Genomic DNA, 18,669 nt, shown 5'->3' with positions numbered 1-18,669 from the left:
GGGTCCCCAGATCCCTTATTACATTTTCTGTATTTAGGGGACTACCACCTATGTGGTAGTTTGTGGGTACTTTGTTTTTTTCCAAAGGGGATGACTATGCACTTTTTGGCATTTAGCTTGATGCCATGATTTTGACACCAGGTATCCGTCTCAGTGAGACTCATCTGGAGGGTGTCTGTATCAGCCGGAGAATCAATTATGGCCCCTAGTTTGCAGTCATCTGTGAACCCGGTCAGCCATAGTCCTCCTATGCTTGCCTGTACCACTGAGAAGTATATACCAAACAGTAGGGGTCCTAGGACTGAGCCTTGGGGGACACCACTTGTAACTGGTTTAGAGTCGGACATAGAGCCTACAACTCTCACCATATGGGTTCTATCCATGAGCCAGTTGGCAACCCATCTCGTGACATAAGGGTTTATGTTCAAGCTTGTGAGCTTGTCTATAATACTAGAATGGGGAATAGTGTCGAAAGCCTTTGCAAGGTCTAGGTAGGCTGTGTGGACCTCCTTTCCCTCATCTAATGCCTTGGTAACTGTCTCAAAGAAGACCACCAGGCTTAGGAGGTATGATCTGCCCTTAACAAAGCCAAACTGGGTAGGGTCCAAGGTTTGGAGGTTCCCAATGTCTCTGTTAATGAGTTCCATGATGATGCGTTCCATAGCCTTGCAGACCAAGCTAGACAGGCTTATAGGGCGATAGTTCCCGGGGTCTGTTGTGACTCCACCTTTGTGGAGCTGGATAACTGTTGCTGTGCACCACTCTGTGGGTATGTAGCCTGTAGAGAGGCTGAGCTTGAACAGTGTGTTTAGGTGAGGGGTTAGTTCAATTTAAACCTGTTGTAAGACACAGCCTGGGACACCGTCCGGTCCCATTGAAGCTGTGTTTTTGGCTTTGGATAGGGCTGTTTTAAACTGGGTGTTGATGATTGATGGGGTCCTACATTCTTTTGGTATGGTTATGGGCCCTTTAGGGAGTGAGAGGGGGGTTTTGCACTAAACCTGTCTGCCATGTTGGTAATATAAGTCAGTTCAGTGTATTTTGTGCCATTCTGCACTAACTCAGAGCAAATCTGAGAGTTTCCACTTAGGTTCTTGACATAGCTAAAGAACACTTTGTGGTTATCTTTGGAGTCATTAACAATTTTTCTTTCGAAACTAGCCTTGGACGATTTAATGAGGGATTGTAGTTTCTTGCTGATATTTTTCAGGGATGTCTTTCCTTCTTGGGATTTTACTCTTTTCTGTACTAGTTTGCTCCTTCTGCTGTATAGCTTGTTTATGGCAGGGGTCCACCAGACTGGTTTCCTTTTCTTGGAGGAGTGAGTCTTGGTTTTACTTGGGATAGCACAACCCATGCATTCCTACAGATGCTCATAGAGTGCCTTTGTAAAGGTTTCAGCAGCTTGGACAGCATTGTCCTTTAGCATTTGGGCTGTGAACCTTTCCACCTCGGTCTTAAGTAACATGAAGTTTGCTTTTGAAAAGTTTTTCATGGTGGTTTCCTTGATTGGGGGTGGGGGCAGAATGTGGATATCCACAGTGATTAGTCTATGGTCTGATCTAACCAGCGAGGGGTTGACCTCCGGTGTAGAACACCGGTTGCCAATGTTGGTGATGACCAGGTCCAATATATTGTTCCCTCTGGTGGGGGTGTTGACCAGTTGATCCAGGGCTTTCGAGTTTATAAATTCTAGGAAGCATTGGGCAAGGGAGTTAGTACTTGAGTAGTTCTCCCAGTTTATGTTTGGGTAATTGAAATCACCCAGTATCAGGGTGTTTGGTAGGACCTTCATATTTCCCTGTGTCTCCAGAAATGCGGAATGGGGGTCCTTTCTTGAGCCATGGTGGGTGATCTGTAGCAAGCTACAATTTGGATTGCAGTTTTGCCTGTTGTTAGTTGCACATGGATGATCTCTGATGCATTGTGCTGCGCCACTAACCTACAGGTGTGGGTATCCTTGATGAATATGGATACACCCCCACCTTTTGTGTTTTGGTCCTGGTTCTGTGGCCGAAAGGTATGATATGAGTTATAGCCTAGTAGTGCTGGGGTGCTCTCAGGAGCCTTAAACCAAGTTTCTGTTACTGCACAGATGTCAATGTTCTCCATACTATGGAGTACCTCGAGTGTGTGCATTTTGAGGTTTAGACTTCTGGCGTTGAGTAACATTGCCCTCAGTTTTTGGTTACTTGTGCTATTTATGGTGGTGGGTTTGTCTTTTCAGCCTTGCCTAAAAATGGCACTATGGGGGTGGCAAGAGCCTTGGCCAGTATTTAAAGCCTAAGGGTGACAGGTGCAAGCCATCGCTTGCAAAGCAATGTGGCTTGTCGACCATGTCATCTCAGGTGGACAGATACAGGATCCCCTTTCAATGACACCAGAAACTTAGCCAATTGTTCAAATTGATCATTTTTTTCTTTGTACTGTGGCATCATTCTTGGTGAGGGCAGGATGCTACTCAGGTTCAGGGTCATACCGTCCTGGGCTACATGATCAGAGAGCTCTTCCATGTCTCTTTCATGTAGTCCATGGAGATACATCTCAGGTCATTCACACCAACATAGACAATGACAGAGTTGTATTTGTACTTGTTCTGGAGTGACCTGAGTGCTTGTGTTATATGGCAGATCCTGGCACCGACAGCAGCTAACTGTAGCCTTCTCCTTGTCCAGCCTAGTTAATGGGACATCAGTGTGCCTGACTATAGAGTCGCCTATTACTAGTGTATAATTAACAAGTTAATTAATAAGTATAACTGAACAGCTCTGCCCTGTGCGCAAAACCGCACAAATGCAGTTTTTATAGCAGGGAAGTGAAAGAGATAGAAATTAGCACAAAATGGCTGATAAACTACTAACTTCTGGGCTGAAACCACTTCTCCAGGGACAGATCGGCTGCTCAAAGCTCCCCTCTCTCACAGGTGAACAGAGAAACATCCTTCTATCCAAGTAAGGTATGGGCAACACAGAAACTTGTAACACAGCCCTGCATTTAGCAATAGCCCGAAAACTGGACTATACTAGTTCAGAAAGGCGTGAAAAAAGTATATTTTTTTGTTTGTTTTTTTTTTTCAGAAAATAGAGCAGATACAATCAAAATTAGCCCAAAATGGCCAATAAACTACTACCTTCTGCGCTGAAACCACTCCTCCGGGGACAGATAGACTGCTCAAAGCTCCCTTCTCTCTCAGGTGAACAGAGAAACTTCCTTCTATTCAAGTAAGGTATAGGCAACACAGAAACTTGTAACTTAGCCCTGGATTCAGCAATAACCTGAAAACTGGACTATACTAGTTCAGAAATGCGGGTAACAAGTGTATATATATATATATATATATATATATATATATATATATATTTTTTTTTTTTTTTTTTCAGAAAATAGAGTAGATACAATTAAAACAACACTTTAAATACACAGAAAAGGCTATTGCACTTTAGTGTGTTGCCTACAACAGTTAAACACATTTTTAAGCACAAAAATGACTTAATTCAAGTGCAGGCAACAAATAAGTACAATATGTTGAAATAACAAACTTTTTAAATCACAGATTTGCTAAAAAAAACTGGCGTTTTAGCCGGAATTAGTTAAGACAGCAAGAAAAGCAGAAAATGATACTTAATCACTCCAAAGTCACTCTTTTGTCTCTCTGCTGCTACAGACTCTGCAGAACACCTGGAAGGCACTTGCTGATCGGAATACAAGCGCAAAAACTGCACAAATGCGGTTTTTATAGCAGGGAAGTGAAAGAGATAGAAATTAGCCCAAAATGGCCGATAAACTTCTAACTTCTGGGATGAAACCACTCCTCCAGGGACAGGTAGGCTGCTCAAAGCTCCCCTCTCTCACAGGTGAACAGAGAAACTTCCTTCTAAGTAAGTTATGGGCAACACAGAAACTTGTAACACAGCCCTGAATTCAGCAATAACCTGTAAACTGGACTATACTAGTTCAGAAAGGTGGGAAACAAGTATTTTTATTTTTTGTTTTGTTTTCTTCAGAAAATAGAGCAGATACAATCAAAATTAGCCCAAAATGGCCAATAAACTGCTAACTTCTGGGCTGAAACTACTCCTCCAGGGACAGATAGGCTGCTCAAAGCTCCCTTCTCTCACAGGTGAGCAGAGAAACTTCCTTCTATCCAAGTAAGGTATGGGCAACACAGAAACTTGTAACACAGCCCTGGATTCAGCAATAACCTGAAAACTGGACTATACTAATTCAGAAAGGCAGGAAACAAGTATATATTTATTTTATTTTATTTATTTTTTTTTTTTCAGAAAATAGAGCAGATACAATCAAAACAGCACTTTAAATGCACAGAAAAGGCTATTGCACTTTAGTGTGTAGCCCACAACAGTTAAACAGATTATTTAAACACAAAAATGACTTAATTCAAGTGCTTGCAGCAAATAAGTACAATATGTAGCAATAACAAACTTTTTAAATCACAGAAACGCAAAAAAAAAACTGGTGTTATAGGCGGAATTAGTTAAGACAGAAAGAAAAGCAGAAAAATGATACTTAATCACTCCAAACTCTACTTTGTCTCTCGGCTGCTGTAGACTCTGCAGAACACCTGGAAGGTACTTGCTGAGTGAAATACAAGCGCAAAAACTGCGCAAATGCAGTTTTTATAGCAGGGAAGTGAAAGAGATAAAAATTAGCTCAAAATGGCCAATAAACTACTAACTTCTGGGCTGAAACCACTCCTCCAGGGACAGATAAGCTGCTCAAATCTCCCCTTTCTCACAGGTGAACAGAGAAACTTCCTTCTATCCAAGTAAGGTATGGGCAACACAGAAACTTGTAGCACAGCCCTGGATTCAGCAGTGACCTGAAAACTGGACTATACTAGTTCAGAAAGGTGGGAAACAAGTATATATATAAATATTATTTTTTTTTAAGTAAAATAGAGCAGATACAATCAAAGCAACACTTTACCCAATTAACCAGTTAAAAAGCTCAAAACTGAGTCCTGTTCCAGCAGTCTTCAATCAGACAAGTTCTAACTGCATAGTCCTGCCAGTGGGTATAGAGAAACCTTCTCCAAAAAGATGGCCTGGATCAGTGCACAAGTTATACAAACAAAGCTAGATCCAGCCGGCCTGAATCTAGTCTATGCTACAGCAAACAAGGTGTACCGATTTCAGAAAGAAACAGTTCAAGTAAGCATGTGCAATAAGCCTTTAACCAGAAATTCCCAGCTCAGAAGGGTAGAATCTAGCCTCTCCTCCCACAAGAGTGCAGACCACAAACCTTCTTAATGTAAAATAACTGGCCTGAAGCCCAAGTGCTTAACCCAGAACTAATACACTTTTAGAATAACAGACACTGAGCCTTCAATCAGCAGTTCCCGACTTAGAAGGATGTATGCTACCTGTCCTGCCACAACAGTGCAGACCACAAACCTTCTTAATGTAAAACAACTGGTTTGAATCTCAAGTGCTTAAACCAAGGGCCTTAGAATAACAGTTACAATTTAATCAGGCTACTAACAAGCTGTAATAAAGGCAGCAGGATAAATTCAACTGAGTATTTTAGAAAGAGGCAAAAGCAAAATAAGGTAATAAAGTAGGAAGAAACACAAACACAGTAAAGCAGATGTGCAATTTTTTTTTTTTTTTTTTTTTTTTTGGAGAGGGAGGAAACAGAGAAGATTAAGATACAATAGGGGAATGTCCTTCCCAAGTGCTCTCTCTGTACACCGCAGAAGAGATGGGACTGGTAGGAGCATCTGAAATCAAAATATGATCTCACTGTACTCAGTTGAGTGAGCAAATGAGATAGGTCCAGGAGGAGTGTGTAAAAATAGATTTACAAAATGGGAGGACAATTCCAAAGCCACCTACTTACTGACTCAAATCTTAAATAAGTGCAGAGAAAAGTATACTTAAATCAGCTTGTGTCCAGTTGATATATGCAGACAAGTCTCAGCAGCCAGCAACTCCGATTAAATTGATTACTAGAAATGCAACCAACACAGATTTTAATGCTAGCAGAAAACCCCCAGGCTAACTAACACTAACACAGGAATTTCAAAGCAGTCTAACAACTTTCAATGAGCCCAGATGGCTACACTTTTTCACACTTCAGGCAACTTAACTGCAGAGAGACAGACACACAATATTTACTGAATCAAAGACACACAATATTTACTGACTCAAATCTTAAGTAAGTGCAGAGAATAGTATACTTAAATCAGCTTGTGTCCAGTTGATATATACAGACAAGTCTCAGTAGTCAGTAACTCCGATTAAAATGATGTTCTCTTCAAAGTTCAAAACAAAAGATTCTTATGATTACAAAATAGCAAATGTATATCCATAAAGTCTTCAAATTATTCGAATATTAAATAATTCTATTCATATGTAATGTAAAATGCATCATACAACTGAATGAGACTATGAAAGATTTTAAGTCCAGTAGTGTTTTGAAGGGGTGGCCATGGTGGTGCAGAGGTTAGCATTGCCACCTCACAGCAAGAGGTTCTCCGGTTCGATTCTCGGCTGGGGTACCTTCTGTGTGGAGTCTGCATGTCCTCCCTGTGGTCGCGTGGGTTTCCTCTAGGTGCTCCGGTTTCATCCCAAAGACATGCTGTAGGTGGATTGGGCACTCTAAATTGGCCCTATGTGTGAGTGTGTGCATGTGTATGGAAGGTTGACTGTCGGGCTGGCAACTCGACACTGTAAAACTCCACTGCCAATCATGAGCGGACAGGTGATCTGCTGTGGTGACCCCTAACCTGGAAAAAGCCAAAAGAAGAAGAAGAAGTGTTTTGTTTTTGAACAGCACATACTGGTCAGTATATCTGCAAAGTTAACTGCATTTATTTATACATTTATACATTTGTGAAATACACAGCCAGCTTCACGATCCCGAAGGACAAGTCACAGACCATGGCCTAAATGATTCAAGACTCAGATGTGTGCTGTGGCTGGCAAAAGGGGAAAGAAATTGCAGAGTAAATACTTGCTCACTTTTCTTGGGGAGGGGCATTTATATGGAATGCACTAATAGATGGCACTGGTGTAGACCAGACTGGAAAATGATAAACGCAGGTTTGAGAGCTGCATGGTTTGGAATGCATTTCCATCATGGCCAAGGGCAGGGCTGCTACCAATAACTGTACCTCATTCTCATTCAGCCTCTAGGGGGTGACACCTGCATGTAGAAGGGGGTAAGGCCAACATTGTAAGTATCCCAAGACTCTGTGAGCAGCAATGGTATTTCAGCTAACAACAAATGCATGCAGTTGAGCCAAAGCTGCGCATCAGCAGATGTTACACTACTACAACAGACAAATGTGTATGTCAGCAACCATCTTCAAAAAATAGAACATAAAACGAATAAATGTAAATTGTGACTATGTAGGTTGATTATTCCCTGCAGACCAAATTTGAGATACAAACCCTTCCTGAAATTAAATATACTAACATCTTGGTCACACAACACTGTGGAAAGGAGAAACTTTCCAAAAAGGCAAATAGCAGCCTTGAGAAGTAACTGTTTTACTCTAGCATGAGAGAGCAGTGAGGAAATGAACTATGCAAATAAACACAAGACTGCCATGCATACGAATGTACATGCACACTTATGTGTGCGTCTGTGTGCATCTATGTCTGTGTTTGTGTGTGGGCAAGACATGGAATTTGTCATTTCTTGGTAGACTTGCATATTTGAAATATAGCAGCCTCTGCAAACAACCTATCCCTTTTAGGATGCATTAGTTATATACAAGTGAAGTGTCAACATTTTTTGTAGTACTTAACATGGTTATAACTTACTATTTGTTGAACTATATAGGTTCATAGGTTCATACTAGGCTATCTGCCCAAGGGCATTTATAAGCCTAGCCCATTGTTATTTGGCTTTCGCCACCCCTTTAGTTTGAATAAAACTATGCCTATTATTTTGCTGTGCCTCTGTCAAGCAGTGACACTGAAGTAATCCCTGGGGTATATCTGCGATCCCCCATCCATTGGTCAAGATTCCTCTTGAACAAGGCCAGCGAGGTGCTCTGCCTCACATGTACCAGATTATTACCAGATTGTAATCAGATTATTCATGGCATACTAGTGCTATCTAACTTTCTTCTAATGTGAAACAAAATGTTAAGTACAAAACAGGAGAATACCTGGACAGACAACAGGATGCAAGGAGGTATAAATGAATAATCACAGAGATTTAAGATGTGCATGTATGACGTTTTAGTAATCTGAAACATTACGTATCAGGGCAAATCAAACATGATAAGAAAACCTGTCATTCCGCATTGTTGAATTCTGACTGCTTCTTGAAAGAATGGTAAGTTGAACGGTAAAAATGTTGTACTTGAAAAGAAAATATTCAGTGGCAGATTACTAAAAATAGATTCCAAGATTTTTCTTTGTTTTTCAGAATGGTTGGTCTTGGCTTCAAATTGCACTAGTATGCCATGAATAATCTGATTACAACAGCAAAATGCAACAAGTTAGTCTTAATGTTGTGTGAAATGAGTCATCCTTGAATTGTAGCCTTTGTCTTAAAATAGCTTACATATTGCAAAACAAAACTGAAGGGATGAAAATATAAAAGTATTGTGCTTTCTGTAGATGTTTTCAGATTTTTCATTATTATAAAAATTCTAATACAATTACTAGAAGTATTGCATTCAATAAACATAGAAAAAATGTGTTAGAGGAATATGATGAGAACAATATAAACTTTATGTATATATGTGCATGCACACACTTAACACACACAGACACAAAGACCTGTATGTGTGTGCAAATGTGCACACACACACACGCACACACGCACACACACACACACACACACACACACACACACACACACACACACACAAACACACACACACACACACATCTTTATATCTACTTTCGGAACACTTATATGGTAAATGTCTTTCTGTAAGTAAGAAAAAGGAACTGCTAAACTTCATTTAGCATGACGTTAGCTGTTGATAATGCAAGGTGAAACAGCAGTGGAAAGCTTTTTTTAAACACCTTTATTGAATACTTGTGACATGGGCAAATTTACATTTATACAAAAGTAATCAAACTGTATTAACAAATTAACATTAACAAACATTAGACTTCGCATATATTGCTATATATCATATAACCTAAGCAGCATTATATAAATTATTCAGTTCCTGTCCCCCTTTTTGTAAAACAGGAAACATCTTCATTAAATCATCACTTATGACATAAGCAATCATACATTTAAAACCTCACCAACACAATCCTAGTTGCAAGCATTTTAAATCTCAGACCATAGTGACACACTCTCATTTGCAAACATTATACATCACTTATTATTCACCCAATCATTTTCAGTCAAACATTACATAGCTCATTTAATTCCTGCCTTCTTTTAAACCCCATTCCTCTGCTGTGTGTATTGTTCCCACAATTCCCATTTTTTCCTATGTAATTTGCTCCTACTCTTTTCTCAAGATCTCAATTCCAGTTGTTTTATCTCTGTTACTATATTCACTACTTCTAATATAGTTGGTTTGGATTTTGATTTCTGTTTTCTCGTAATTGCTTTTTTGACAGTCACCATAATTAGACAAAGCAAGGACTTACCATGTCCAGGCAATTCCGATTCTGTATCATAGCTCAGAAAAATCGTCTCCCTCATCACACCAATCCACCCACCCAGCATCTCCAACAGTGCATCCTGCAGGGAACCCTTAAAGTCTGCCAACCCACCATACTCCCAGGAAAATATGTTCCTAATTATCTCTTTCTTTTCCATCACATCTCCAACATTTGCTGTCTACCGGAGGAAAAAAATATCAGGAGTCTACTAGGGGTATAAAAATGTCTATGTAAACATTGCCATATGGATTCACTTCAGAATCTCAAAATTCCGAAACATCAAATGTCATATGATCGAGACCATATGATCACTGTTTCAGAATACTGAAATTCCGAAACAAATCAAAAAAAAAATTACGTTTCTGCACCCCCACCCCTCACTACTTAAATATACCAACTTCGAGATCACACTACAGCGAGGAAAAGGGAAATCTCCTATTCCACGCTGTATGCAGATCTCCATTCAGAATTTCAAAAGTCTGAAACTTTGATCATATGTTCATAGGTTCATAGGTTCATAGGTTTATACTAGGCTATCTGCCCTAAGGCAATTATAAGCCTAGCCCAAAGTTTTGTGGCTTACGCCACCCCTTATATGAAAAAATATTGTACCCATTAGTTTGTTGTGCCTCTGTCCAGCAGTGACACAGAGATGATTCCCGGGGTAAACCTACGATCTCCCATCCACAGGTCAAGATTTCTCTTGAACAGAGCCAGCGAGGTGCTCTGCCTCACATGGACCGGGATTTTATTCCACAGCATAGGGAGTCTCTGAGTGATAAATCTATCCCTCCAGCACGTCCTATTTATATCCGTGCTAAGGTTTAAGTCGCTTGCTCTAGTGGTTTTGGTGGATTTGGATTTTTTGAGGTGGAGCATGTCCATTAATTCGGGTTGGACATGGCCTTGTATGTCAGGCACATGTCACCTCTGAGCAGACGGTATGCAACTGAATAGAGCTGGAGTTTCTTCAATCTGGCAGCATATGACAGATTTTGGAGTCCCTTTATCCTTTTGGTGAGGAACTTTTGGGGTCTCTCCAATTGCTGCAGATGTCGGGTGAGATACATCCCGAATGGGGCATTGTACTCCATCATTGGTCTGATAAGTGAAGAGTACAGGGGAACAATGACCTCACTAGATCTGGATGTGAATCCCTTCATGATCAGGTGGGCAATGTAGGAGGTCTTTCTAACCACTTTGGTTAGACCATGTTCTCGATCATATGTTCTCGACCATATGATTTTCGAGGTTTCAAGATTTTGAGATTCTGAAGGGAACCTATATATATATATATATATATATATATATATATATATATATATATGTATATATATGTATATATATGTATATATATATATATATATATATATATATATCCACACACACACACACACACACACACACACACACACACACACACACACACACACACGCACACACACACACACACACACACACACACACACACACACACACATAAAAATTCACTTCGAGAGAGAAATTGCACAGGACACTAAGGATAATCACAAGGCTTTCTTTAGTTATGTTAGGAACCTGGGTGGGAATTCCCAGATATGCTCAGAATTAGTCCAAAATGACAAAAAATACACCGAACCCACAGACATTGCCAACATCCTAGCTGACAGGTAACCGATGTATGCAGCAAACCTGTTGTTAAAAAGCAAGATGTAGTCGATGCCAATAAGGAGATGAAAAGCAAACCCAATGCTAAAGAAAGGAAATACTACTTGTAGCACTGGAACCAATTCAAGTAAGGAGCCACCACACGTTCCTTCTACAAAACTGCTTTATTGACCTAGGTTTCGTCCATACGAACTTCTTCAGAATACATACTATTACTTCAACACAAGGTTTTTATATAATATAATGTATTGAATAATTACTTAATTGATTTTCAATGATGGATGCTTAAAAGGGAAATGTCTCTTTTGCAACACATTTCATACTTATTGAAAACCATTGTAACAACAATATTTAATAAATCTAATGCATGATGTAAAATATATATGCATTCTGGTATAGCTGACAGGTTCAGCGCTGACCCCCCCCCCCGTCCCCACCAAAAGGGCAAATATCTATCCCAGCAGAGTGCTGCCCCCCTGACATCTCAGATGCTCAGGTAAGAGCCGCTCTCTCCAAAGCAAAAAACACAGCATCAATGGGACCAGATGGTGTCCCAGGCTGCGTCCTACATGAACTCCAAGAAGAGCTAAACCCAAACATAAAACTACTGTTCAATCTCAGCCTTACTACAGGATATGTACCCAAAGAGTGGCGTACAGCAACAGTGGTCCCTCTCCACAAAGGTGGTGCCTCAACGGTCTGCAAAGCTATGGAAAGGATCATCATGGACCTCATAAATAAAGATATTGGGGACCTACAGACACTGGATCCTACCCAGTTCGGCTTTGTTAAGGGCAGATCCTGCCTCTTAAACCTGGTCGATTTTTTTGAAACAGTCACCAAGGCCATTGACAAGGGGAAGGTGGTCCACACAGCCTACCTGGACCTCACAAAAGCCTTCGATACAATACCCCACTCGGGCATTATAGATAAGCTCACCAGCTTAAATATAAACCCCTATGTCACTAGATGGGTTGCAAACTGGCTCAAGGACAGAACCCACATGGTTAGAATTGCTGGAGCCATGTCAGATTCCAAACCAGTTACAAGTGGCGTCCCACAAGGCTCAGTCCTGGGACCTCTCTTGTTTGGTATATATTTCTCGGAGGTACAGGCCAACACGGAAGGACTGTGGCTGACCAAGTTTGCAGATGACTGCAAACTGTGCGCCATAATCGACTCTCCAGCTGACACAAGTATCCTCCAAAAGGGTCTCATAGAAACAGACAACTGGTGCCAGAGCCATGGCCTCAAGCTAAATGCCAAAAAGTGTATAGTCACCCCCTTTGGCAAAAACAAAGTGCTCACAAATTACCACATAGGTGGTAATCCATTAAGTACAGAAGAAGTAATTAGGGACCTGGGGACCCAAGTTGATAGCAATCTCTCATTTGACAACCACGTGGCCAAAGTGGTTAGAAAAACATTTTATATAGCCCACCTAATCATGAAGGGATTCACATCTAGATCAGGGAAGGTCATCGTGCCTCTTTACTCATCCCTCATCAGGCCCATAATTGAGCACAATGCCCCTTTTGGGATGTACCTTACCAGACACCTGAAGCAACTGGAAAGACCCCAAAAGCACCTCACCAAGAGGATCAAAGGGCTCAAAGAGATGCCATATGCTGCCCGGTTAAAGAAACTCCAGCTCTACTCAGTGGCATACCGCCTGCTCAGAGGCGATCTGTGCCTGATGTATAAAGCCATGTCCAACCCGGAATTAATGGACATGCTGCACCTCAGAAAATCCAAATCCCATCGAGCTACGCGCTTGAGAGACTTGAACCTCAGCACTGAAATAAATGGGACATGCTGGAGGGACAGATTCATAACCCAGAGGCTCCCTTCACTCTGGAATAAAATCCCAGTCCAGGTTAGGCAGAGTCACTGATGAATCTCAACTACATTTGTAACCATGTTTAGTATATGTCAAAATATTTTAAAATTGTACTATGATCTACAGCTGTTTTACATCTGTTTTCTTCTTGTCTTGCGTCCTTAACTCGGCTAATGTCTAAATTTAAATGCTATGTTTTTAACTGTATAAAGCAAATAATACTTAATGTGGAGCTTTTCTCCCTGGGCCTCTGCTGAAAACGGACCTGTGTCCAGTCGGACTCTCCCAGTCAACAAATGTAAATAAATAAAAATAAATAATAATTAATATCAGTGTGCAGAAACATTGATGCACACCATATTACTGTCTGCATATCAAACCTAACATTAGGAAAAGAGACGCTAGTCTTTCATTTTGCAAACTGAAAACTGGAAAAAATGTAAAACTTAATATTGCCTTCCGATATTCTTTGTCAAAGCAAGATACTATGAGGAATTTTTTTTATGTTACTGTGTAGGGTTGTGGTTAGGGAAAATTAACAATACCGTTGGACATACTTTGAATAGTAATACTGTTAGGGAAAGAGGCTTTTGTTAAAGTATTATGTATATTCTGGTTAGGGGCTTGTGATAGGGTTAGCATACATGAGTAAGGATGGATGGGGGGGCTTCCAACACTTCAAATTCCTGTAATTAAAGGTCACTACTGTGACCACAGCTTCTCCACCCTTGCCCCCAAACAATCTCTACCAAAAATATCACTGAAATATTTAACTACCCAAATTTCTGGTCATATCTCAAAACAATTTCTACTGAAATGAAATTAATGCAAATATCATGATATGTGGCATATCACAAAAACTAAAACTCATCCAAATATTCACTGTCTGTACTAGCCCTCTTTATCTCAAAGCCCCAGCCTTCAATATCTCACTGTATTTTGAATTTCTTACTTATTGTTATAACTTTATTTTATACTGCATTTCTTGTTATGTGCTCTTTGTATTAATTTTGTTATTATACACAACACAGGCTGAGCCAGTGCTCTACCATAGTAAAAAAGAAGGACACTGGACACCATTAAGTCATGAGTAACACTGATATCCAATTAGCTAATTCTGGTTTGCTAATGAAGTGTACTCAAGCAGATTGCATCCCTGGACATAGTTTTTGACAAAAAATGCCTCAGAAATTTTGCAACTACTGTCTGGACTTGCATGTCAATAGTAAATGAAAATGATCTATATCCTTAGCTATATGTAGTGATATGGCTAGATAAGCTGGTAGTTAAGAGTTTGTTTATATTCTAGCTGTTTGTTTAAACATGTTTGTTTTGCATTTTTTGTGTAAGTTTATAGCTGCATATATGTTTTATTTTATAAAATGCCCTCCTTAATTTTATTTATTCCAAGAGTAATAAAGATTAATAAATAGTTTTATTATTCAATTATAAGTGCTTATAGTTGTTATGCATTAGCTTAAAGGCATGTACTTGAAAGGGTACATGCTCAGCTTTTGCATCCACATTTCAAAATGCTAATGCTCATGCCATTGCTTCAATATCATTGTTTCATGTTTCATTTTTGGCTTATTTTAAGGATGAATAGAAATTTTGCTTTTGGTGTGCTAGAATGGTCTAGTTGATGATAGTATTACTGTAAAAAATGTACAGTTGTTTGAGCTTGTGTGTGTGTGTGTGTGTGTGTGTGTGTGTGTGTGTGTGTGTGTGTGTGTGTGTGTGTGTGTGTGTATGTGCATGCACTAGTGCAAAATAAACTTGGATAATTATCAAATGTTGGTAAGACAGCATTGCAAAGCAGAGTGCTTAGTCTAAGGATTGTGAAATCCTGGACAGTCAGTACAAAGCTTATCGAGGGGGACTGATGCACATTGTTTAAAGCAGCAGTTTTTATTTACAGTACAATCTTAAGATCACTCACAAGTTCTGTTTTATTTGGTACCAGTGGTTCAGATTTAAAGCTTGTACAATCACACATGAATTGATGACAGTGATGTGGATTTTGAGCTATAGTCCCTCTTGGTCACACTTATCACCATGTAATACATATAAACTTCAAATTGCTAGCAATGTAGAGAGTTGAAGTTCATCTTTTTTCTTGACTATTGCAGCCATGTATATAGGTCATCATCTCTGAAGAAGCTTGTCGTAAGACCCTGAAACACATTTCATTTAACAAATATGCAGCTTTAGAAGAATTAATATTTCCTTTCTAATGTTGCCTGATATGTACTCTTTTCCTGTATACTTCCTTGCTTTAAATAATACTGTCAATAAGCTTGCCTTCACAGTTGTAGCAGTCCATATGGTGTTGCTTCATTCCACCTTTTTTCATTTGACTTGAACAAAAAATGTAATATTTCCATTTATTCTCCAAGTGTTAATTACTGAATCTACATCTCCATCCTTAACACCCTTCTGTACATTACCTCCTCCAGAGCATTGTTTCATGCTTTATAAGGGCTCACTAAGTACAGAATTCAAAATCTGAAGTAACAACCAACTCAGGAAAATTAATGTTTCCATCTGCCTCTCTGGAGAACAGTGACAAATCAGAATGCCCAGAACTGAGCTATCCATTATGGTTTCAGATCATTTATACTGGGCACAATTCTTCACTGATTTCTAATGCATAATTATTTCATGGTCCTTTCCCTTTGTTATTTTGTACTGTACTGTACACTACTCTTAAAAATCATCATCTGTCACTGCCTTTATCATTCATCTTGCTGAAGTACATCAATTTAAAAGGTAATGCTTCCTATTTATTCCTGTACTTTTGAAAGTACAACACTATAAGAAAAAACTTGTAACATTGTTGATTTATGTAAAATAAATAAATAAAAATAAATAAAATAAAATGTATCTTTATTTAAAATAAATAAAAATAAATAAAACAATTCTACATTGATTCAGTTTCTCTTTAATTTGATATTTATTCATTATATATAGCTGCTACTGCTTTATGGCCTACATCATGACTGAAAAGTGACTATTGACTAATTCACCTACCCAGTTAAACAGATAGGCAAATAGATAGACAGATGGATAGATAGATAGATAGATAGATAGATAGATAGATAGATAGATAGATAGATAGATAGATAGATGATAGCTAGATAGATGGATAGATAGATAGATAGATGGCTGGATAGATAAATAGATGGATAGATAGATAGATAGATAGATAGATAGATAGATAGATAGATAGATAGATAGATAGATAGAAAGATAAATAGATAGACAGATATTCTCAATACTCATCTATCCTTCAGCTACATCAAATTATCCAGTCATCTGATAATTTAAACCTTGTGTTTCATCAAATAAATCTATAACACAATACAGAACAGAGAAAAGAATTTCAATGAACCCATAGAATAAACTGTTCCACACAAGATTAAGACTTCTCACCATGACCATTTTTTATTGTATAGAGCTATGACATTATAACTGTTTTATTATGGGAATAATGTGTAGCATCAGAGTCTATGAAAGGAATATGTAGTCACACCAGGTCAGGTGTGGTTCCCCAGGTGGATGTAGTTGTAGTCACACTTGACCAGATGTGGTCCTAAGGGGAACACCTACACTAAGTGTACACTGCTCTGAGTGAACAGGCAACACAAGCATAACTCCCACCTTCTTCCTCCTAATTTTAGTTTTCATACTGATATTCATGCAGCCTTAAATATTGAGGGGGGTTCATAAAGGTTACTACAGAGTGTAGACTACATGTACACTTAATGTAATCTTTCTGAGTGACTGGACAGCAAAGCAATATGATTGGGATATTCTTAAATACAGAATGTGTACCCTTAGTGCACATTTAGTAGTAACATTTAAGAATCCAATGGTAAGAGCTCCAAATACTCATGTTATATGCCACTAAACCCTCTGTGACACAATCCCCTACTGTACACAATTCCTGTTCTAGAAGGTTTTAAATAAAAATAGTCGGCATCTCCTTTAATTTATTTATTTTGTATTGCACAGAAGAACATATTTTAAATGGGTTTGATAGCCCAAACAACATTCCCTGCATTTCTCTGTAGAGGGCTGTGCACAAGAGATGCCCTTGCAATCTGACAGATTTGAAGCACTTTTGCAAGGAAGAGTGGGCAAATATTGCCAAATCAAGATGTGCTATGCTGATAGACTCCTACCTATGAAGACTGAATGCTGTAATTAAATCAAAAGGTCCTTCAACAAAGTATTAGTTTAAGGGTGTGCACGCTTATGCAACCAGCTTATTGTACATTTTTTATATTTTTCCCCTAACAGATTTGCTTCTTTTTCAATTGAATTATACGTTTTATAGGTCATATTAAAGGTGGGAAAAGTTTGGTCTCATTTTTTTATATTACAAAAACCTGTCATTTTAACAGGGGTGTATACACTTTTTATATCCACTGTAGTTTATACACTCAAATTTACTTCAATCTCTCTTGAAAGGAAAAGACCCTGCAGATTCTTTTCTTATTATGTTTAAATGTAGGCTATATAATCAAGGCATGAGTTCAATAATCAATGAAAGACTTTTGAAATATTAATTTAATGCATATATTTCCATTGATGTGGTCCCACCATTAAAACTGATGTAACAGAACCTTATTTTTCAATTCATATTTTATTATTTTCTGATTTGGAGGGTAAAGTCACGTGCAAACATACATGAAAATTGAGAATGGAAGACTAATAGTTATCTGTTACAAGAAGTAAAAAGACAAAAATGGAAGGATATATCATTATTCTTTTGACTATAAGATCATTTCATGGCAATAACTACGTGCAGTAGATTGCAACAGAAAGTAAAAGAGAGCAGTATGTTTGCATTATAATTACAGAGCAATAAAAAAACAGTTTTCAACATATAAAGATTATGAAATATTGTTGCACCTGTCAATACATACATTTTTTCATGAAAGGGAATGCATTTATACCTTTAACATTATTTAAAACTGTGGAAGAGAGCTGATAAACATAGACCATTTCTGTACACAAGGAAGGTACAAGAAAGATTGAGTGTGATGACTAATAATTCGGGTGTAACGGTAAAAGCAAAGGTTGCTAATGCAACCAAACATTTTACACAACAGAAATAAAAAGGAACTTGCATGCTAAAGTATTAGAGTAATTACATACCTATAAGAAGAGTTACTGTGACAATGGTTATAAAACCAGTGTTCTTACAGAATATGAATATAAATTTAAAATTTTAGTAAAGAAAACGGCAATAGTAAACAACAAGGTTTACATGTTGCAGTTAACTTTGGAAGGAAATCAGTTTCCAAGTCATGATAAATCACGCCAATGCTAAAATTAAGGCTATTAAAATATTAATTTATAGATACATCATACTGGCTTTATATTTTATGTAGGTCAAGGTTCCATCATTGTTGTTATATTATTATTATTATTATTGTTATTATTATTATATGTGCGTTAGGTCCGGCAAGCCAGTACGTAAAAATCTACTGCCAATCATTAGCGGACCGGAGTTCCGCTGTGGCGACCTCTAACCAGGAAAAGCCGAAAGACACAAACAATTAT

Source organism: Protopterus annectens, chromosome 1.part1 (assembly GCF_019279795.1).
Source record: "Protopterus annectens isolate FY-2018-M chromosome 1.part1, PAN1.0, whole genome shotgun sequence".
NCBI lineage: Eukaryota > Metazoa > Chordata > Ceratodontiformes > Protopteridae > Protopterus > Protopterus annectens.
Note: the sequence above shows the minus strand (reverse complement) of the source record.